Source organism: Heliangelus exortis, chromosome 3, assembly GCF_036169615.1.
Source record: "Heliangelus exortis chromosome 3, bHelExo1.hap1, whole genome shotgun sequence".
NCBI classification, from domain to species: domain Eukaryota; kingdom Metazoa; phylum Chordata; class Aves; order Apodiformes; family Trochilidae; genus Heliangelus; species Heliangelus exortis.
The window spans coordinates 55118818-55141228 of NC_092424.1; the positions used below are offsets into that span (position 1 = coordinate 55118818).

The 22411-nt window shown below is 41.9% G+C and overlaps 1 protein-coding gene across 9 annotated transcripts in view; it reads left to right on the forward strand.

Moving 5' to 3' along the window:
- HIVEP2 (HIVEP zinc finger 2) overlaps positions 1-22411 on the forward strand; it is a 139476-nt gene that overhangs the window by 38851 nt on the left and 78214 nt on the right. For 3 of the 9 annotated variants that reach the window (XM_071740716.1, XM_071740715.1, XM_071740717.1), the window contains exon 1: positions 15149-15294. The exons of the other annotated variants lie outside the window; for them this stretch is intronic. The gene's annotated coding sequence lies outside the window, so the exon portion shown is untranslated. Of the gene's footprint in view, positions 1-15148; positions 15295-22411 lie in introns of those variants that run through there. 9 annotated transcript variants of the gene reach the window in all.

The following is a 22411-nucleotide window of genomic DNA, read 5'->3' on the forward strand; positions in this document are numbered from 1 at the left end:
GGGTATAAAAGAATATTCAGAAGGAGTGTCAAGAGTGGTAGCACTAAAAATGTTAACAAGGTTTCAAAAATCTGATATCTTGGTATATAATACTTTGTTGTATCCACATATAGATCTTAGGTGTTTGCTTTCTCTCGTCATGTCTCAGCTGCTGCATGCCTGCAGACAGCCTCTTTATTAAAAAGGGAAAGTCTGTAGTCTTGTGGACCTTCTATAATGTGCTCAGTGTGTGAGCTATTGACTTCAGGGAGAGGAGAATAGTTATGTCAAATGTGTTTCATTTGCATGTGGCAAGATAGAAAAAACAAACTCTGTGTGAAAACAAGCAGACATGAACGACACCAAATGCCTTAAATACTAAGGGAGTTAATGCTATGCAGTGATTCTGCTTCTGTTATAGGAAGTGTAAGAACAGTGTGCTTCCTGGAGTGTGTCACCATCTAAAATGCAAAGGTTTCAGTTCCATGGCAACACGAAGAGCCCGATTGTGCTTAAGGTGTATCTGTTAATGCATGCAGAATGAAGGGCTAGGAGTGAGTGAGCTGGGAAAAAATAAAACATGCGAAATCTTTCCTCTTTATTTATTTATTTATTTATTTATTTATATATAAAGCGAAGACTGCTCAGAAAATCATAACTGACATGAATACACTCGTCTCTGTCTCCCCCAGTTCCCTCTGCTTCTTGTTTAAACATGTTTTTCTCAGGCAAAAAGCAAATGAAGAGGCTGCTTTGGTGGTTTTTTGTTTGGTTTTTGTTTTTTTGTGGTTTTTTTTTTTCTTTTTTAAATAAGACTAAGTGCAGCAGTGCTTGAATGTTGCAAGAAAAAGCTATTAATTCCTGAGACTGTTGTATATCCCTGGAGAGAGAAAGACTTTGTGGGGAGAGGGTTATGTTTCCCACAAGGTACTGCTTTAGAGAGAAGTGCGGAGCAGTGTTTGGGTTTTTTTAATTATTATTTTCCTTGATCCTTTTGATCTGCCCTATTTCTGCCTTTCTCTACATTCACCTCCAGTTTCCCCTGCCTCCCCTGGCTGAGGAGCAGGAAACAAGACTGAGCTCTGTTTCCTGACATCCAAAGAAATGTAAAAGTATGAGGAAATAGTGTATTTTGTTTTGCCAGCCAACTCAGATTTGCAGACCCATGCTAGGAAGGCACCTGCTCCCAGAAAGGGTCAGGAGTCACCCTCTGGAGCAACTGACAATCACCAGGGAATAACTGAGAGCTGATCATAAGGTGAATTTTGTTTGATCTGCTTAGTTGACTGTGAGAATGTAGGATGGGGAGTTATGACAAATGTATTTTGCTCAGGGTGAGGAACTACCTAAGGCTGGTCCTGCCAGCTGTGCTGATGGGTGAATGAATTGCAGATCTCCAGGGTTTAAAGTTGGACTGTGTGGTGGGGGAAACCTCCAGATGCTGAGGCTAACAGCAGTGCTAATCTGGCATGGGGAAGCTGAGAGAAACTGGAAAGTTAAACTGGATTAACAGCTGCTTTACATTGCTAAAGCAGGCAAAGCATCCAGAACGTATCAGTGCATCTGGCCTATGGATTTCAGTGAGGTTTCTCTGTGTAACTGGGGAGACAATATAGCTCTGCATTTGGAAGCTGGTTAACTGCTCTCCTCTTGCTGTGCCAAAAGAATTCATCCCTCTCTTATCTGTGTCCTTTCCTTTCCTTTCCTTTCCTTTCCTTTCCTTTCCTTTCCTTTCCTTTCCTTTCCTTTCCTTTCCTTTCCTTTCCTTTCCTTTCCTTTCCTTTTCTCTTTTTCTTTTCAAAGGAATAAACAGAATTGAAATTATTAAATTACATTGTCTTAGCATTCTACAAAGGTGTGGATTTCACCCTTGGGGTATCAGAATCTTGAAGTAGGAAGGTGTAGTTTTCAAACAGTCACTTTGTGAGGGGAGACCAGCACTGGGAAGCCTGAGCCACTTGTTAGTGCTGAGTTTGACATTGTTCCAAATTTGTTTCTGTAGTTTCTAGTTTCTCCATGGACCCCAAAGGGAAAAAAAAAAATAAAAAAAAAAAAATCAACCCCTCAAATGTTGCTCCTTGAGTACTAAAATATGCTTCCCAAATTATGTGACAGCTTTATTTTCCTAGCTTGTGACAAAGGGACTGTACATACAACCCTGAATGAAGAGGGGGGCTCACTGCAGCCTACAGCATAGTAAGGGAGGTGAAGAAATCCTGTGTAGGTGTCCTGACCTGGCATATGCCTCCAAACTGGTTGGCTGCTGTTTGCAACCACCTTCCCCATGGAGCACCTCATCCAGCTTAGGGGAAAGGATGAAGAGAAAGCACCAAGAGGAACTTCAAAGGAAGAAGAAAAAGAGTTGAGAAATCAAGGACAGGAAGAGTGAGGAAACAGAACAAAGGCAGAAGGGCGAGTGGAGAAAAAACGAGGCTGGGAAGAGCACAACACAGGAAAGAGATGATGCTGTGATGCCTGTAAGGGAAAAGCTGTTTTTCATTATGTAATGTAGACAAAAAAAAAAAAAAAAACAAAAAAACAAAAACAAAACCAAACCAAACCAAACCAAAACAAAAAAAAGAGCAAGAAAATTAAAATACATGAGGTGGGAGAGGATATAGGGATGTCAGAATTATGAGTGAAGAGAATTCAGTTTGAACAGAAAAAATACTGAAAACATATGGAATAATTTCATACACGAGTCCAGCCAATTTTAAATAGTAACTCTTAAGTCTGTAGCATAAAAGTCTTGTGACATGGGGGCTGGTGGGGAGCAGCGGAGTCACACTGTGAGGCTGCAGCAGGCACCAAAGTGGGTAGTTAGAGCTAGATATCTTCTGGGCACCTTGGCAGGAAGCCTAAAACCAGTATGAATATCCCTGAGGAAAATTGTCCATCCCCTATTTGGAGACTGGCAGTCAGAAAGATGTGTCGAGTTCTCTCTAAAGGTATCTGAGGAAGGGCTGTTGCCATGCAGGCAGGGATAAGGGCTCCCTCTAGATCCCTCTTCTTCCACTTGTTCAAGTAATCCAAGCTACCAGAAATAAATAGCTGAATGGAAATTTTCATTCTGGCTGTGAAAAGAAGCTTTTGAATGAATTCTACATGAAGTAACGAATGTCTTCTTTCCACCTCCTCTCCACCTACCTTGTTCCTAAACATTAACATTTCATGTCACTTCAGCTAAGTTCAGTGTCAGACTTACCAGATCCTGCTGAAAAATACACCCCTCTTTTGTGGCAAGCTGAAGAAAATGAGAGGCTTGTGCTGTTTTTCTTTCTCAATCTCTGCTCTGCTGGGAGAAGCAGCTAAGGCTGTGTGAAACTGTCACCTTCCCACTCTCCTAAACTTTGCTCTTAAACATGCTTCTCCCTCAACAGTTTTGCTGCTTCACTGGAGGAGACATGGCTTGGCCCACTTATTAGTGCCATCCTTTGCCAGGGGCTTTTTTCTCAGATGGCCATGATTTTTATTGTGATAGGAGGCTGAAGAAGAGTGCTGTGGAATAAGTCATGGGCAGCACTAGCCATGCCATGTGAAAATAGTTACTTAAGCATAAAAGAGGAAGATCAGGAATAAAGAGATTTAAACCCTACCTGAAGCCCCAGACCTCCAAGTAATTTCTTCCATCTCTGCTTCCAATTTTCTCAGTGCTTGGGCTGTATTTGTGTTATTTTTATTTTTTTTAACTTTCCTCCAGAACCACAAAGGTGTGAGAAATACCCTTTCTGTGAATTTGGTTATTTTGTGGGCAGCAGTACCAGTGTGTTTTCTCCTGTGGGACTTTTTCACCTCCAGGACTTCTCACTCACCTCCTCTCTGTGGCTAGCAGCAGCAGGCTGGGGGCTGCTCATTGCTGCTTGCTGCTGAGGTGGCTGTGCAACACCTAAGGGCTGAGCTTGGGGAATTGGTCTGGCTTTCCTCCTCATGCAGCCAATTTTCCTGGGACTTGTGAGATTGTAATTATTGAAATTCAGTGGAATTTGTCATCTAGGAGAGGGAATAGGAATGTCTGCAGAGTTAAAAAAATGTCCATTTGAATAGTGAGTTTGTTGTACAAGAACAGGAATGGTTCTTACTGGGCAGTTGTGTCTGAAATACTCTGCAGCATGTGGCAGTATTCACAATAAAGATGAATGCTTTTATGGTAGAAACATGGGGACCTGAACTTATGTGGAGACCTTAACAATTCTTCCTATTAGGGAGAAAACAAGTGGTGAAGAGGCACAAGAGAGAAATGTTGTTGAAAACAGACCTTTTGACAGTGAGTGCAGTTTTGCTGCCTTTGGTGGATTGGGTGGGGATGCTCCTGTATTGCAATGTAATTATGCAGAGATGTGCTGATTCCTGCTTATTTTGATCAGTGCTGAAAAACAGAAGCAAAAAAATTGAATGTGGCTTTGGGGTGCTATAATACAATGCTGAATCACCTCAAATCAAAGTCAGTTTGAGGTGAAAATACAGTAGCTGATGTTTGTGAAACCCTAAATCTCTTCTGAATTTACTGAATTTACTTCTCAGATGTTAAGAGAAAAATCATCCTTTCCACAGATGCTGTGCAAGCAGAGGAGCTGTTCCTCCACAAAAGGAGTTTTTTTCCCCTTTCTTCACCTCACTGGTATACAGTCCAGCAATTAGGAATCAGATTTAACCCTCAGTGATTGCTTCAGGCTCTGTGAATCTTTAATTTTTTCCCAGCAGCAAAACAATTATTTTTGATAGACACAATAGTTGTTTGTTAATTTGTTTATAATCAGTTTTCCAAGAGGTTTCTTTGATGTGGGAGGAACTGAATTCTTTGGGTGCAAATGCTCGCTGCTGACTCTGTTCTTAGTCATTAAGAGTTGTTTTTCACATTAAGGCGCCTTTTCTTTTAAGGGAAAATGTCAAGCATCTTCTGATACCAGACATATAAAATGTGTGGTTGCCTAAAGAGAAACCATTCTCTGAGCTGCAGCATGTGAGGGCAGGAATGGACAAGGGCAGCCCAAGCTTTCGGTGGCGTCCTGAGGAGGGGCTGAACATCCCCTGTCCCCTCTGGCTGCTCTGCTGCTGCAGCCACCTGCACTTGCCCTATGACCTGAGACCCTACAGATGCTGGTTCCAGCTCCCGACCTACATCCCTGCTGATACACCTCCATGCTAAAAGGTGTCACTGTTCTTTTCCAAAAAAAGTGTGTCTTTTTTTTTTTTTAATTTTTAAATTCCCTTGCCACCTTTTTGTATTTTCCAACTGCAGCTCTTTTAAGTCTCCCTGCCTCTGCAGTTCTTGCCTTTGTATAGGTTATTTTTGGAAACTGGGGAATCAGGAAGAGGGTTGAAATTTAGGGAAGTTAACTGCAGTAGAATTAGAAAGCTCTTTCACTTGGTGTGCTTTTTCTTCCCTCTCCTTTCTTCTGGTGACCTCCATGGTCTGACCCCAATCACATCGCTTGTTCCAGGGCAAGCCACAGCTGATGCTCTTTGTGCCCAGCGAGTGACTTCTTCCTGCACAGAGGCGCGCTGGGTCACAGGCTGAGCTCACCTCTTCCCCCCTAGTGCAGCCATTGTGTCTCTTCTACTTTTCTGGGTCAGCCAGAAAGTGGTAGGTGGTCGAGCAGAGTTTTGAGAGCTGTGAAATACCACGAGCACTTGGGAAGTTATGTGCCTTAGGGTAAGTTATGTGCCTTAGGGTAAATTGGATGCGGTTCCTTTTTTACTTCTTCAGTGGGGCAGTCCCATCGAGGTGGTTGGTTTTTTCTTGATATGTTGGCGAGCCTTCCTGTCACTACTGCTGCATGCTGATCACCAAACTTTGCGAGAAAAACAAATTTTTTTGAAGAATGAGGAACTGCAATTGAACTCCCCTGACCTGGTGGGGAGACAAGGCACAGGGCGGGAGGTGGTGAGCCCTGACCCTCAAATTGTCTAAGCTCTTCTGCACAGGGACAAACACTTCACATCTTTCATTTTGAATGCAAAAATGTAAGGAGATATTTTCTATAAAGGAGCACTCAAGGACTTTCTTTTTCTTCTTTGTATGTTTTCTAAAATCACTAGTGCATAGAAAGACATTGACCATACAGTAGGTCGTGCTGCCCTTTTGATAACTGAGGCAGTATTCGGATAATTGAGATGCCTGTGATTGCCCATGAAAATGTGCTGATGTTTACAGTGCTGTCAGGTAAAGTCACACTGTAATATTTATTGTGGGATCTTGCAATGGATTTTTAAGTAGATCAATAACACAGTACAAAGTGGGAATTTTCCTCATTTGTTCCTGCGGTTATGAAAATGCCTAAATAGAAGCATAGTGCAGTAAATGTTAAACTTTAAAAACTGTTTTTCTGTGTGCTAAGAGTAGATTGGTAGAGGAGGAAGTGACTTGAGTTTGGTTGGTAAAGCTGGCAAGAGTATGATGGAAATCAAAGCAGGGGAATTATTGTAGACTCAAAGCAGTAGCATGCCATCTTTAAAGGATAGGTTTGGGTCAGCAGCATAACAACAAGTGATAATAAGGAAGACTTTAACCCTAAATTAAAAAAAAATAAAAATAAAAGAAGCAGATGATTGTATACAAGAAGCTGCAAAACTGATGTAAAAAGCCAGCCACATACAGAGAGAACAAAGTCAACAGAACACGAAGTACTGTCTTAAAATACATAGAAATGGAGGGTTTTTTTCTGCTGTGCTATGGCAGAGATCAATTAGGCTGTGCAAAATGGTTATGCAAAATGTTCGCTGTAGGGAAATCACCGTTTCCTGTAGATGCTAGGAAGGAGTCCTGGCACGCCGCCGGCAGCGATTTATTTTCACCCAGCCCCGGTGCTTGTGGCTGGCACTCAATGAATTCTTCAGGGTAGATTATTTATTTAATTAAGAATGGCCACAGTTGCACCGAGAGACTGGCAGCACAGTGGCAGGAAGTCTGTTAGAGCTTAAGTCTAACTTCGTACAGATAGGCTGCTTACGTATACTATAAATAATTAAAATCGTAAATAAGTGTATGTTGGCATTTTTGTGTAAGCTTATTAAAAAGGGTTCATAATGCTGAATGTGGTGTATGTACTGCTGTGTCTTGCAGTCTTCTGATTTCTTGATTAACAAACCCGGAGGCTTGTGCAGCAAGCTAAGACATCAGATTGTTGCTAACTGAACTTTTGAACTTTCATAAGAAAAGGAGATGTCAGTAAGCGTCAAATTTATGAGTGCGTATGCATGAGCAACCCCAAACCTTTCATTTCAGGAAGCATTCCCATAAGAGCAAAGAGGAAAAAACCCCCTCTTCTTAGGTAAAACAGGCAAGGTAGTGCTTTCTTCTTAGTTTAACATATTCCAAAGATAGTAGTTGTACCTGATGGCTTGAGAGAGACCCAGGAAGAGAGGAATTTGAATATAACTTAATGAGAGAAAGTCATTTGCAGAGAAATCCCTGAAGAAGTTCTACAAGGTATCTGTGTTGGTTAGTTGGGGTTTTTTTGTTTGTTTTTTTGTTTGTTTAAAGTGAAGCAAGCAATGTGATTTGGCGATTTTTGGTAATTGTGGTTTTATCAATAAATATGATTTTTGAAGAATACATTCTGAGTTTGATCCTTGCTTTCTTTCCTGGGTTGCTGAGTAAAAAGAAAAAATCTTGCAAGAGGAAATTACTTCTGGATTTAAGTTGTGTAGTTTGTCATGAAGGAAAAAAATGTACAAATGTTTTGAAAAATATCAGAAATTGACAGTTTTGAAACATTGGACACATTTGATTTTGGACTGGCCTAATAAGCAAATCAGCACAGAGCTAAATTCACCATCTGGGAGCAAGTTCCCCTTTTGATGGGGGCTGACAGTTGGGGCTGGCAGGCAGGCAGGCTGCCAGCAGCTGAGATGGGGCTCTCTCCTTAGCATGGGGTGGTTTGGACCTTCCCCTCTCCTCCTCCTGAGCCTCCTCCCCTGTCCTGCTGTCTGCCTGATGGGTCCTTGCTGCAGTTGTTGGCAGCAACATATAAAACATCCCTTGATTTTGAGATGTTGGCTTTTCTCTCTGCAGCCTGGACTCTCCAGCACTGCCAAAACAGGGAGTGAGCAGATGGCTGGGGTTTGAAGAAGGTTTTCCCACCACCTGGCTGTGGTTTCACATTTGTGGAAGGGATGCTTCTGCTCCCTGTCCTCCACAGCTGCCTGCCTGAGCCCAGGATGGGCTTTGGGCAGCTGGATGGGCAGCGACCTGTTGAGTGGTCAGGAGTTTATGGTGGATAGCACCTTGGGTTGGCTCCTCATGGACACAGGCAAACGAGAGCTGGCAGGAGCACATGGCTGCCTTGGGGAGGGAGAAGCAAAGTGGCATCTCCTCCCCTTGGGTGGCAGCTCACCCTTGGACTGACCTCACTGGAGCATGAAACTGCATGCTCAACACAGATCAGATCTTGTATGTGTGAGGCAGTTCACATTTGAGTATTATGTTCTGTTATCACAGTAACCAGGAATTGATACTGAGATGATGGTGAAGGACAGTGGTGCTTCCTGTGCTGCCCTTTTCATCTTCCCAGTTTTGGTGACCTCAGGTTACATTCTGTTTCCCTTTCCAGATGGAATCAGAAATGGTTATGTATTCAGAATCAGGTTTTACTGACAGCACCTGTGAGCAACAAAAGATTGATTGTGCAGATTTGCAACCAAACTTCAAACTGAAATTAATGTAATTTCAGAGTAGTTTACTTGCAGCCATTTTTTTTTTATTTTTTGCAAAGAAATAAAAGGCTCTACAGTAACTCTGAGGTATGATTTTAGTTACTGTGCACTAGAATCAGGTAGAATCACAGAATAGCTTGAGTTGGATAGTGCTTTAAAGATCACCTGTTCCCACCTCCCTGTCATTGGCAGGAATATCTTTCACTAGATCATGTTGCTCAAAGCCTCATTCCAACCTGGCCATAAACACTTCCAGGGAGGCATCATCCACAGCTTCTACGGGCAACGTGTTCCAGTGTCTTGCCACCCTCATAGTGAAGAATTTCTTCCTAATGTCCATACTAAATGTACACTCTTCAAATTCAAAAGCACTGACACTTGTCCTGTTACTAGAGATCTTGATAAAAAGGCTCTCTCCATCTAAGAGATTTCTTAGAATCTCCCTGTATAGACTGAAAGGTCTCACTAAGGTGTCACTGGATCCTTCTCCAGGCAGAACCACCCCCAGCTCTTAGGAGTTCTCTGGACTCACTCCAGTAGGTCCATGTATTTTTTATGTTGGGAGTCCCAGAACTGGGCAGAGTCCCTCGGCCTGCTGGCCACATTTCTTTTCATAGATTCATAGAATAGTTGGTGTTGGAAGGGACCTTTAAAGGTCATGTAGTCCAACCCCCCCTTAAGAGAGCAGGGACATCTTCAACTACATCAGATTGCTGGTGGCTGGAAAACAAGATGATGAATTTTGGGCTGCCTGATCTGTAGGAAATTCTCATCCAACCTAATTTGGGAATAGCAGCCCAAATTTGACTTTGTCCAATGGCTGTACTTCAACAGCCAGGTATGTATTCGTAAAACTTCAGATGTGTTCTGGATTTTGAACTGTTCCTGGATACTGCTTTCCTAAGCCTATGTTGTTGGGTTTTGGTTTTTGCTTGTTTGGGGCTGGGGGGCATTGTTTTGGTTTGGTATTGTTAGTTTTGTTGCAGCCCAGGATACTGTTGGCTTTCTGGGTTTCAAGCACACATTGCTGCCTCATGTCTGGTATTTCATCTGCCAATATGCCCAAATCCTTCTCCTCAGGTGTGCTCTCAATCCTCCAGTTGCTATTGCCCTGGCCCGTGTTCAGGACATTTGCCTTTGTTGAGTTTCATGAGGTTCACATGGGCCCACTCCTCAACCCTGTCAGGGTCCCTCTGGATGGTGACATTTTTCCAAGTGTATCAACTGCACTCAGCTCGGTGTCATCTGCAAACCTGCTGAGAGTGCACTCAATCTCACTATCTCTGTCATTTATAAATATATTGAACAGTATCGGTCCCAATATGGATCCCTGAGGGACACCACTTGACACAGATCTCCATTTCAGCATTGAGATGCTGACTGCAGCTCTTTGCATGCAGCCCTCCAGCCAACTTCTTATTCATGGAATAGCCCATTCATCAAATCTGTGTTTCTCCAATGTCGAGAGACAGTTGTGTGAGACTGTCACACAAAACCTTAAAGACAGGTGACATCAATTTCTCTTCTGTTATTCACCATTGCAGTCACTGTAAAATAATATATAGAATAAACCTGTCATAGTTTGATGGTAAGCTGTATGTGGTCCCTTCAAGTCAAGTGGTGGATCTGTGATGTGAACAGACCACTGAGACTACTATTAATTTTCATCACCATATTCTAAAGATAATTTTCAAGAATATTGGTAAAGAATAGATCTAAAAAGGTATTTTAAATTAATATCTTAATGTACAAAAGTACAGTTTCCTCAACTTACAGTTACTCAGCTCTAAAAGAGCTTGTTGTTTAGCAGACTCAAACTGAGTACAGCGGAACCCTCAGATCCTTTTGCTGCAGCTGCAGAAGAGGCTATCGCTATCAAATGCTAGTTTCTCATGTTGACAAAACTTTTTTTCCAGGTGCTCAGGCAACAGCTTTCCTTCGTTTTGTAGTTTGATTTGCTTTAAAATTTTGGTCAAAACCTATACTTTACTGTAAACTATGCTACCAAATGTAACCAGTTTATAGTATATAATAGGTAGTGATAATTTCATATAATCATGGAACCATAGAATGGTTAGGGTTGGAAGGGACCATGAATATCATACAGATCTAACCCCCCCTGCATGGGCAGGAACACCTTCCACTACTAAATGTACTTATTTTCAAAAATAAAAATGTCAGGTTTTGTGTTAAATATCTAAACCAAGCACAACTGTCACTGTCACCATCCATTGTTACTCATCTTAGACTTTTTTGGAGGTGTCTGCATGCAAAGAGAAGTATCAAATTCCTAGTTCCAAACAGAGAAAAATCATTGTGTGGTCTCAGAAGCCTCTCTTTCTATGATATATTTATTTTGCTCTTCAGTTATAATCAATATTACCTGTTTTCCCAACACTAGCATTGGGAGAAAAGCTCTAAGAGATTCATATGCAGGCAGAACGGGAGTAGCATGACTGTTGCCTATTTTTATGCTTCTCATCAGAGTCCTGGTTTATCTAATGTTACGTAACACAGCGATTAAATACTCCATACTATTCCATCCTCAGTGTATCAGACATCTTCTCGAGTATTGCCCTTTGTTTCAGAAGTTGTAGAAAGGTTAAAAAATAGTTTGCTAATTTGGGCTGTTCTCTTACTGCCTACTTGGAAAGCTAGCAGTCTCTTTAATTTTCATAAACAATATTCCTAAACCACACTAATGTGTATTTCTAATTGGATGCTCCTGGGTCAGTAAGATTAATGAGCTTCCTACTTCACATATGACATTTTTTAAAACATCATGAATCTTTTTTACAACAGGATATTTCTGCACTCTTTTATGCTTATTTAGACAGGTACGTGCAGTTACCATCATAATTCCGGTTCTGTGTTTTTAGCTGTTTTCATATTTTTTTTCTCTCTATTGGAAAGCAATACATTTTTACTACAGGGAACAGTAAAAGCTGCCCCTGCTAGATACTCATTTTTCCACATTTCCTTTCTCACCATAGATACCGCCTTCACCACCCATCTGTCACATTCCCACAACTCTGCCTATTCTGTACAGGGGTTTGCTGAGTTCCTTTATGTTTCAAGAAAACAGGCTTTTGAAAAGTCTGTTGACTTCCAGAATTAGTTGTACAAACCATCCTCATGCCAGGTCTCCTGGATGAGAACTGACAGAACTTACAGCTGGTCATAAAACCAAAAAACCCAAACCAACCAACCAACCAAAAAAAACCCCAAAAAAACCAAAAACCAAAAAAAAGAAAGAAGAAAAGTGAATTGTGCTGAATTTTTACTTTCTGAATGAAGTAGAATATGTCTTATGTGGACAAAGGATTTTGACTATTACTTGTTCAAACAGTCCCTGGGTCTTTTAATGGTGTAGAGATTTGGATTACATCCCCTTAATGAGTATTGACTGAGTTGTGTGGTATCCTTTTCCTGGGTGGGTGTCTGTGAAATAAAACTTTTATCTGTAATGTTGTAATAGGTTTCTAGAGAACTGGAGCCTCAGGACCTTTCCAAAATGCCTGGCTGCTGTGATTAACCCGTACTGTGTTTCAACAGGCAAATGGCATTTGGAAGTTAACTTCCAAATAGAGCTGTGTGTGGTAGGAGCAGTCTGGTGCATCCCAAACATTTGAGTAGTTACTGCTTTACAGCTGCTGTTCAGACACAGAAATAAGAGTAAATGCTACAGCTTTCTTCCCCATCAAGGTATAAACAGAATTACAGAATCATCACAGTTGTAAAAGACCTCTGAGATCACCATGTCCAACTGTCAGTATCTCCCCTGAATAAAACACATGTATCAATATCCATATCACCCACCAGAGCATGTCCCAAAGCGCCTCATTTACATGGTTTTTAAGTACTTCCAGGGATGGTGACCTTTTGGAATTATTAATACTGTTTTAAAAGTTAGCCAGTTGCACAGTGTTTATATTGAGCTTCAGATCCTGGTCTTTCTTCCATGTTTGCTATGATTAATGGCTGGTGTGGTGCTACAGACATCTTTGGCTTTAACTAAATGCAGAGACAGCCAGCTCTGGCTAGCCTCTGCTTCACGCAGCTGGCTGAGGAGGAGCCTTAGCCTGCAGCTTGAGTCTTGCTTTTCTCATAGCCTCCCAGCCTCTTCATCCTCTGAGCTGCTGATGGCTGCTGGAGTGACTCAGAGCAGATGCACCCGCTGGTGGAGATGCCAAAGAGCTGTCCTGGCAGCCTGCTCTCAGGCAGGCACCTTGTGCTGCTCCCTCCCTTGGTGCCGAGGCTGGGGACACCACAGGCACATGGTGTCCTGGGGCATCTCTTCCTCAGTGGGGGTTTCCCTCCAGCTAGGGGATTTCCCATTTGGGATTTGGGTACTGTTTCGTTTGCGTCACCTGTGACACCAGAGATGGTGTCTGTCAGCACCCCGGCCTCGTGAATTGGACCGCATTGAAGATGCAGCAGTGCTCCAGGCTTCTCCCCACCACAGCCATGCAAGGATGTGGTGGTGGGGCTGTGTACTCCCCCTGCAGAGAGGGGATGAAGGGAGAGGGCAGCCTGACGGGTGGTCTGGGCAGTGTTTTCCTTTGGCAGATATCTGTGAAGGAAGAGGCAGGCTCTCTCCATTCTCTCAGGCTTGTGTGACGGCAAAAGAGAGGTCCTGGGCTGTGAAACTGCCTGACTAATCTTGCATGGATCTCAGAATGTGTGGCAAAACATAATATATGCCTTAAAAGCTGTTTAAATGCTCCTAAGGATGGGGGTGCAGGGTGGGTTATATTACTCACTTCTGAACAAGTGATGGGCTTTGTGTGTTTCATGTCAAACTTTGAAGGCTGTATTTTCCCATTGAATTTGCAAACTTACTAAAAAGTATATTTTGGTACTGCACAGGTTCCTGGTGGTGCGGTATCTTACACATTTACACTTCTACTATTTTTCATGATGCTTGTGTTACTGTAAGGGCTTCTACAATAGACTGTGCTAGGGGTTTGAATGTTTTGACTCACCCATCCTCCCATGGGAAGTGAATTGTTTTATTCCAGGGCATTGCATTGAGTGGGCACCAGCAAAAAGTCCAGGGCATGACAGGAGGAGAAAAGTGAGAGTGGTATTAGGTGTCTGTAGCAAACTGGTTAGGATAATCAGCTAGAGGGCACCAATGAATATTTCTTCTTAGGGCTTCTTATGGCTTCTTAAATTAGGCCATGTGGATTGTCAGCATATATATGCATGAGAGAAACAGAAGGACTTTGTTAAACAGTTGTGCTAAAAATAATTTTTGCTATTACTTTTAATAATGTTATCACAGATGAAAAAAGTGAGGTAGAATTTTATAGCCTGGGACATCTCTTTCTCCTGCTTTACAGGGTAAACACTATAAATCCTTGAGTGTTTGTTTGGCTGGGTAATGCTTTCCAGAAGTATGTCAATGAAGTAGGCATCAGAGTCATAAAATACTTTTCTATATTTAGATTATAAATATGCGATAGAAATTCATTAACTTTTAGACTCCTAAGCACCAAAAATGCTTCTGAAAAGGGGGCTTGGATATTAAAATCAGTTAATTAAAAAATAAATATTTTAATATTGCTAGAAATGCACAGTCAGTTTTTTGCCATCAGCAGTGTTAGTAGGCTCAGGCATAGCTTAGTAAATTTGGTTGCTCTGAGGGCAGGAAAAGGATCCTGAAACTGTGGAATGGGTCAGGAGTATTATGGGGTTACCAGTTGACTTGCTAATTTGGACAATTGTTTTAATTTGATATGAATGCAAAAAAAAAAAAAATTTGCACAGAATGATAGAGTGATTTATGTTAGAAGGGGTCTCTGGGTGTCATCTTTCTAGCCCCTCTCAAAGCAGGTACATGATGCATGATTTTGCATATTGCTAATAATTTACCTTTACATGGTATATTGCCTTTGTTCAAGGAAGGTTAACTACTCAGTTGTGTTTCTGAGTAGTAGAGAAACAAAGCCAAAGAGAAGTAAAATTTAACTAAAAATATTTTGCAAAGAAATTTATCCATATATCATTGAAGCGTCTCGAATAAATCCCATCGCATTTCATGTATATTGATTTTTGTTTTAAAATAAACATTGCTCTTGGGTTGCGCAAGGGACTTAATTTGAGCATTTGTGAATTAATTTTAAATTGTTCTTTTTATTGCTGGCTAATGTGTAGAAGGGATTGGTAAACAGTGAGAGCGAAGGCTATGCAGCTTTTTATAGCCAGTGGTTTTGTTTAGACTTAATCCGTATAATGCAGTGTTAAAGTTTACAAAACAGCTTGTAATTGCAGTAGCTTATTTAAACCAGCTATTTGTGGTTATGTCTGCTGAGGAAACTTAAACTTCAATGTTCCTCAGCCATCTAATAGCAGCAAATTGACTGCGGGTCTCTTGTAAGAATATCTAAATGTAGGCTGTTGAATAATCCCTTTGGGGGCCCTGTAACTATTTTTGTGCCTGGATATGCGTCATCAGTGGGTATTTTCTCTGGTGACTAGCTTACATCAGTAGGTCTCCTACCATACACTCTATCAGTGAGTGACTTATGATTGATGGGAGTCACGGCTGCTGTTTCGCTTTTATCTGTGACCTCAAGTAATGGACAACCAGAATTTCCAGGCTGTTAAATTCCTTGAATGACTGAAGACACGGGATGGCTCTGCTGATAAATGCAGGTAGTACCCAGATGCTGGGTGTTCACGGGGGCCAAGGCGGGGAGGAGGAAGGAGAGGGGGGTTCCTCGGCTGCGTGGCGGTGAATCCAGCTCCGATGCGTACCCTGCCCCGGATGCCGGGGAAGCGGCTGCGCTGGAGGACTGCCGAGCGCCCGTGATGCTCTGACTGACTCTCCCGAGCTCTCCAGCCTTACGGATCTGCCGCTGGCAGCATTCAGTGTCTCCGACCAGCTCGTCTTTAGGGCAGTTCACCGGCAGGTTTCATCCCAGGGAGACTGCAGTTTGCGGCTCTGTGGAGGGAAGTGCTGTGGAATTTCAGCTGCAGCCTGGTTGTTTTCTTAACCCTTTTTGGTACTGCCTGAGAGAAGCGAGGGGGTTTACTGGAGTGCTTAACCCAGGTGCTTTCTGGGTTAGATGTGAAGGGGCAGTAGGCTATGTGGTTTTAAGGTTAAGTTGCACCTGCCTCAGTGACCTGCTGAACATGGGGTTGCAGTTAATTTCCTGGTGTTCAGCGCTTCATATTACAAAAACAAGGACTGCAGATCCTGAGTTATCTCCCCCTTTCTCCTTCCACTCTGCCTTTCTGTCAGAAGCTGACGTGACATGGAACTGCAAGACAGCTATGAGATCTCTGTGAATGTTACCTGGGATGAATTTAGCAGCTCGAGTCAGCTCTACAGTGAGGGACTTTGTAATGTCTTCTTTCCTTCTCGTTCTTCCCATCTCTCCAGGGCTCAGTCTCTCTGACACAGCTGTAATAGGAAATAGGAGACTGGCTCCCTGTGAACTCAAGCTCCAGAGTTTGTTTAGTCCTTCTCCTGGCAAGCCGGGAGTGAAAAATGACAGACATGGTTGCTCTTGCTGTGATTGATGATTAAAAAAAAGTCCTTAATGCTATTCCTCGTGTGGCATTGTTTAACTGAGGGAGTATAGCAGCTGAATCCAAATTCCTCCTCACTACTTCTTCCAGTTGGCAGGTGGCCCTCAGCAGGGGCCAGGCTTGCAGACTGTCACACAGGTCTTCCTTCTTTGAGTGTCTACTACTGTTTTTCACTCAGGTGACAGCAGAATGGGGTTTTGTGAAGTATTTTGACACATTAAACTTTCAGAAGGAAAAGAGGAGCTTTGCTTTAACTCTCCTGTGTGCCTTCTTCTCTGTGTGCACTATGCTAGAGGTGGTAGGTAATGAATTAAGCCAAGATTCCTGCAGGAGCCAGTTAACCCATGTCTGTGCCTCTGCTGGCACAGTGCTTACATAAAGTTGCCTCCTGTACCAAGGCATATGCTGCTGTAGTGTGGATGCCCTCGCTCTGAGGGATACAGGTTGTGTATAGCTTTCCGTTCCTCGCAGACAGGTGCCTGGTCCAACACATGCACTGGGGCTGAAGTTTCCTCATCTGCTCTCTGGCTAGCTGAGTGCCACTTAGGAATTGTTGGGGATTGCTGGGGATTGACCAAAGCAGGAGGCAAAGAAGTGGCAATGAAAGAGAGTCTTGGAAGATCAAGGGAAAGGAGGGAATGAAAAGGTTTTCATTGAACAGTGATTTACGAGTGTACTCTTCCTTTCTGTATCATATTTTTTTGCAGTCACTTCAGTATGGCTTTGTGATTCATGACAAACTGGTTATGTAATTCAAAATCTGTAAAAGGTTAAACACAAAAAACTTGATGAATCTTGAGTCATCTGCATTAACATTCAAGCTTGCTAACTGTTTGATGTTGCTATATGTATTGTTTGCCACAGCTTTCTAGGAATCATGCCTAGCAATGTATTTTGGCTAATAAATGACCTTCTTTCCTCTCATTTTTAGAGGGATTGGATTTATGATAGTGATAGTATTTTAGGGTAGACTTCCCTTCCAACATTTGTGTGAAACCTCAGCATCACTAAGTTTTCAGAAAGTGCATGTCTTCAAAACAGTTCAGAAAGAGTCATCATTTGCTAGGAAAAAGTGTTAGCAAGTTGCCTTCTGATTCCTGTTGCTTGACACTTGGGCTGTCTGCAAGTCAGAAGAATGAAGTCCAAACTGACATCTGGTAGTGTAGGTACCTCCCTCTGCTGTGACAGAGCTGTTGCACTGGGGACAAACTAATTTAGGTGCTGACCCTGCAGTTAAGCCATCCCAGGTGGATGCCTGGGTCCATATGCCTACACCCTGTTGACTAAAGTGCTAATTGCAGGCACCAAGTTCTGTTTCCCACCTTGAACTGAGGAATGATGACTGCAGTGGCTAAAGCCTTGTTTTTCTGGAAGAGCCTTTGCCTGTTCAATGGCCACCTTTAAAATCTTGTCAGTTGCCCTGGACAACAGCTAACCAGATATTTCATCTCAGTAATTAAAGTAATTAGGTGTAGTGAGCAAGCATTGGAAGTCACTGCACACGCACTGGAAGTCAAAGCATCTGCTGCTGCATCTTGTAATAACCCCACCAGCAAATTTTGCCTTCCCCCACTGAAGTCTGTTGGTGTGCAACTAGTTCCCAGTGGGTGCAGGGCTGTAATTACCATACTTGGGAGCTAGGGAGGTGAAAACAGAAACTCAATCCAACATGGGAATATCGGAGGCTGTATTTTGAAATTTTTTTTTAATGAGTAAGTCTGTCAAAGTAAAAGATTAAATGCAATTAATTTCTCCCCTCCCTGGTAAATCTATGGCTGCACACTCTGTATAGCTGCTGTAGTGTTGGGTATTTCTTGGGGGTCATAACAATAAATTGTTATTTTTGTAGTTTTGTATTGTTTCAACAGAGTATTCTCAGTGCTTAAATACTTTTGAGAATAAAGAGATGCCCTGGGATGGGAAGAACAATATGAAGGCAAAACAAAGTTTATCTTTCCCATTGCCCTCACTTCTGGCACCACTATTTTGCTGGAAGAGCATGGAGCAGACAGTGCTGCTCAGTCATTCACAGTATCAATGTGATACTATGAGCTGGCTTATCCATTGTGAAAGTGTTCTGAAATATGAGGCAAAGTAGTGATTTCACTACTATTTCGGGGCATAGAGTGTCCTTTGATTCTGCTAGTTTAGAATCATCTTATTGCAGCCATTATTACTTAATCTCTCAAAGTCATCTGTGTATTTCCATAAAGTGCCATTGAAATTGTTGAACCAGTTATTAGATACCAGGGAACTCCAGTATTTGTCAGCTTGGGTAAGGAGAAGCTCGAGTAGTTTCATTGGCTTATTCTGCGTTTTGTTTCTTCAGGTGTCATGGAGGAAATACAGATTAGCCATCACTTCATTTGGATGTTATTTTGCTGTAGGGAAAAATAAGGAGTTACTCATAAACATTGTGATGTTTGTAGTAAGCAGAGTAATATATATGGAGTGGAGAGTTGAAAAAAGCCATAAGGTGACATAATGTAAGGTATGTACAGCATAAAGAAAAGTCAGAAAAATTAAAATAAGTGTTGGTGTTTAATTTTTATGGTATTTGATGTTTTAATACAATAGGTAAGATAAATTAAGAGCTTTCCATAACCTTGATGTTATCATGTACAATAATGTGAATGAATGGAGTCAGATAACACTTCAGCTCTCCATGTGTGCTCTGTGCCTGATGGCCTTGGTCCTGAAACCTTTGCTCATCAAGAAAAGCTCAGGGTCAGGGTCTTTCATATGACTGTTGGAGATCCGGGACCAGGCTGCCAGTAAGTTAATAGATTTGCAAATGTTACTCTGGCATCAAGTTATCTGGAAAAGCATCCACACATTAGTTTGCACATGGGCAAGAAGGAGGGAAGATGGGGATGCAGGTGAAGGCTGTGTACTGTGGCAGATGGGAAGGTACCTCTTTAAGTCAGTAGCCCAGCACCAACTCCTGTAAACTGTGGCAAAGTCTTTTCTTTGTCTTTTTGTTTTGTGTCCTGTATGTACACCGTGCAGTAATTCCAGCAGGGATTTCTGCTCTTGGCAGTATTTCTTTTCAGTGCCACAAAGTGAGCATTTTCCCTGCAGGACCTCAAACAGCTCAACAAGTGGTGTGCTGCTGGTGAGTCAGCGCTGAGTCCCTGGCTGGCTGCTCGCAGCCATGAGCACTTCCTACCAGCCTCCTATTTTCAGACACAGAGCAGTACGTGAATCCTGAGACAGGAGCAGGCAAGGGACAGGGTTATCCTGGGGAAGGAGGTTCTATACCCCAAGGTAACAACAAGAGAAGAAACTCCCCTTTACACTCAGGTTAGAATCTTTGTGAGTCAAGACCTGGCCCTTCTCAGGATGTTTGGATTGGCTTGGAAACTTGGTGTAAAGGAAGTGAGAAAGAAATGCCATGGACTGACATCCCCAGGAGCTTTAATAATGTCAGAACACCTCACAGAACAGCGGTGCCTCAGAAGTCACACTGTTCTGAAGGATTTACATGACACTGCAATAGCTAATAACAATGAGAGCGGTGCAAGATGTCAATTGGAGATTGCTGAGGGGTTTGCCAAGTGTCTGTAGCTTCATGTCATGACTTTGTCCTTTTGCAGACAGGCCTTTAGTTTTGATGAGTTTTCCAGGAACTCATCCAGCATTTCTTTTTCTCAAGCACAATTGCCAGTTGCCACCCGGCTAGTTAGATATAATAGCAACGGAATTAAAAAATAAAACTGCTTATCAGGTAGTCATTTTGTTTTTCACAAAGTTATTCCAGAATGCTTAAGGACAGTGAAGCGAATCTGTGGTTCTGAAATGGAATTGCTCTGCATGCTGCTTGTGATGGTCTTTGTTCAGGGACAGAGGAGACAGAAAGTCAGGCTAGGAGGTCGTGACATCTGCTGTCCCTTTCTTGGTAGGCAGAATATCCATCTGCAGTGTGGAACTCCTTCCCACCCTCCAGGAACTTCCATTTCCATATAGCAAGGCCAGCCAGAAATCCTAAATTGTAGTTGGAGAATGAGCATTTTCTACCTTAATTGCTCTTAAATTAGATATCACAGTGGTAAAAGCATCAGAGCCAATATCAGCTAGAGGGGAATAGCAGTCTCAAAGAGCATGTATAAAGGAGTAAAATGATGCAAAAAAATGAAAGGAGTATTAGGTTAACTACCAGGAAAAAGAAATCGTTATGATGAATGTCTGTTCTCCTGATGGAAACCAGAAGACCCGATGAGTTTGAGTAACTCAAAAGTGAGCTGAACAAAACAGTGTAAAATATACTGTGTAGACTTTTCTTATTTGGGTACAAGATGATCTAATAGACTTCGGTCATTTCCTTTTTGATCTAATTTCTGGGACTCTATGATCACTTTTAAAAAAGGTTATTTTCATGCCTGTCTCCCTGCAAACCTTCGTCCTGGAAGTTTTTGGCACTTTTTACCACAAAGGGAGGCACTTGCAGATATCCAACATGGTGGTATTTTGAAGACTCTGTACAGATTTTTCATGGCCATATCTTGCCATTGCTCATTGTAAAATTCCCACAATACTTGATTAGAGTTTTGCATTACAACTGTATGGTATTTATATATAGCTGCTCTTTAGAGGCCCAAGCGATAGTCCGGCTCTGTTCCCAGAGTAGCCTTCTTCCATTTCTTTAAAGCTACACTTTGACTTTACAGGAAATAATACTCATGCCTACCATACTGTAACTAAAATATTCAGACACATGAATCTTTCTCTCGACTTCCTATAAAAATGTCATTTGAAGCTTTATTTTGTTTCTTCTGGTTTGACTGTAATATAAACAAGGGTTTATTAAAGCATCAGCTTGAAGCCGAAGTTCTTTTTTGAGACTGCAAGGTCTTACAAAAAAAATTATCAAAGCTGCAGGGCAAAGCATGTATTAAGAGAAAAATGAATAATGAGTCTGGTTTCATATGGATTTTTTAAAAAGTACTGGTTTTTGTAGTTGAATTAGATGTAGTATTTCTTCTACTACAGCCAAGAAGCCCTCATAGCCTTTTGACAGCGCCGCCAAAAAATTAATGCTTCAGCTGTTTAAAAGATATCAAAAGCTTGTTTGACAATTGTAATCTCTTCCAGGAATTTCCTTTCTCATTTTCCCTTCCTATAAAAATTGATAACAAGATGCTTATATAGTAGAAATGGAAAGTCAGAGGTATGTTACAAAGCCTTGTGCATTCCTTCCAGCCTCATGAGATGAGGCTCTGCATTTCCATGTCAGGCTAGGACATGCAGGCACTCCACTGTGTAACTAGCATTTGCTTCAAGGATTAGCCACTTGCCAAGACAGTGCAGATTTAAGTGTTTTCTAAGCCGTTTTTGAGTTTTTATGTGACGTGGCAGCCAACAGGAGAGTTGCTGGAGATGTCTGGGTAGGAACTCAAAGCAGTGACCAAGGAAAGACAAAACCAAAGGAAGCAGAGAAGTAGGCTGCATGTGCCATCATCACCCCAAGGGCAGGGACTGAAGGCAAGGGAAAGCAGTGCCACCCCGGCTGGCTTCTCTTGAATTTCTTTCCTCAATTTTACATGCAATGAGATGTGACAAACTGAAATGAGTGGAGCTTGAACTTTTGTTCTGAAGCGTGTCAAAAAGGCACTGAAACATGGACTCAAAGGTCAGATTTGTTCCCTGTCCTGTAACAAATTCCCATGACAGCTGTTAATACAACTCTGTCTTTTAAGGCTAGTCTTTAATAGTATACAGTACTATGTAATAGGAGATAAATAGTATTACTCTGGCTGTGGTAAGGAGCAGTTTATTCTTCTCTAATGATAGAAAGGAGATTATTTGCTAGGAAGAGTGACATAATTAAAGAGGTTGCCAGTAAAAAAGCTACTGTGTTTGCAGAGGTCCCTTGCCTTCAGGAAATGCCAATTAGAGAAATGTCACTTTATCTGTACGATGGGTTATAACTACAGAAACACTTGTACAACTATGTGCTGTGTCAGGAGGACAAGCTACCTTCACCTCACAGCCATTATTTTAAAGTAAACACATCAGGCACACCAATATCAGGCATTGTTGAAGGGGAATGGTAATGAGTATTTGAAAATGCAGGCTAAAGAGAAAAAGAGCCAATATAACAAACCCGGGTGTTGTGGGAGGTGATTTTTACAATGTTTGCACTACATGGATTAGAAATAACCATCTTTACATAATGGAGAAGCAAATGCTTCTTTCCAACAGTTAAATAAGGTTAATATACTGTTCTGTTGTTCTGATG